The sequence below is a fragment of the Rhineura floridana genome, chromosome 20, assembly GCF_030035675.1.
Source record: "Rhineura floridana isolate rRhiFlo1 chromosome 20, rRhiFlo1.hap2, whole genome shotgun sequence".
Lineage (NCBI taxonomy): Eukaryota > Metazoa > Chordata > Lepidosauria > Squamata > Rhineuridae > Rhineura > Rhineura floridana.
Window position 1 is genome coordinate 15,577,945 of NC_084499.1, and position 1,109 is coordinate 15,579,053.

Below are 1,109 nucleotides of genomic sequence, written 5' to 3' on the forward strand. Positions count from 1 at the left end.
CGAATCCCCACTCAGCCATGAAGCTCACTGGGCGACCTTGGGGCAGTCACTGTCTCTCAGCCTAACCACCTCACAGGGTTGTTGTGAGGATTATATGAGGAGGGGGAGAACCAGTCCAGGGGCAGGCACTGCCTCTCAGCTTCCATCTCCCTTAGTCTCAGCATTTCCCTTTCAAAACTCAGCAGGGAGGAGGATGGGGACAAATTTAGAATTCCTGGGCTCCACCTCTCATTGGTCTCTGGCTCCACTTATTGTTGGGCGCCCTGCCTTCCACCCCACCAGCCCCAAGGGCACCAGCCATCACTTGGACTATGCCTCTCATTTCCCCCTTGTGTGCCGTTTCCTCGCCCCAGAGTCCGTATTTATTGATTTATGACTTTTGCGTTCCAACTCCCTTCGAAGACACTTGGGAGGAAGAGCATACATAGAGTCTGCTTCTGCATGTTATCCTCAAAACAGGCCTGTGAGGTAGGTCAGCTTGGTAGCTTGGGACAGGCCACGGTGCAACGACAAAGCTCCTGCTGTTCTGGCAGAAGGTACCACGTTCAGTCCCTGGCATGCTTTCCTTTATTGATCTGGAATATTTGCAAGCTGCTAGATTACAAAGCCTATGGCCATACTGCCCTGGACACGCCCAATCTCATCTGAGCTCAGAAGCTAAGCAGGGTCAGGCCTGGTTCGTATGTGGATGGGAGACCACCTGGGAATCCCGGCTGCCGTAGGCTTGGAAAAAGGCAATGGTAAACCACCTCTGAATACCTCTTACCATGCAAGCCCTATGAATATATCTAAAAAAAGATTCATAGGGTCGCCATAAGTCGTAATCGACTTGAAGGCATAGAACAACACCAAAGCATTACAAAATGACCACTGTGGTGTACTATCACAATGTTTTAAAAATGCAACACATAAAAACAGATCTCCAAAGAGAAATAAGATACTGCACACAAGTCAACTCATCCTTCTGGCAGAGCCTATGAAAATAAAATAAAAAATGTTTAGCATCGGCAAAAACCTTTTTTGCATGCCACCATGGAACAAACCTCTGCTGTGGGGGGCAACGTAAATAGGCCCCTAAGGAGACAAGGATGTAGCTCAATGGCAGAGCA

At 48.9% G+C, this 1,109-nt stretch overlaps 1 pseudogene; it reads left to right on the plus strand.

The window, feature by feature from the left end:
• Positions 1-606: 606 nt before the first annotated feature.
• On the plus strand, positions 607-725 carry LOC133374082 (5S ribosomal RNA; annotated as a pseudogene).
• Positions 726-1,109: the final 384 nt, after the last annotated feature.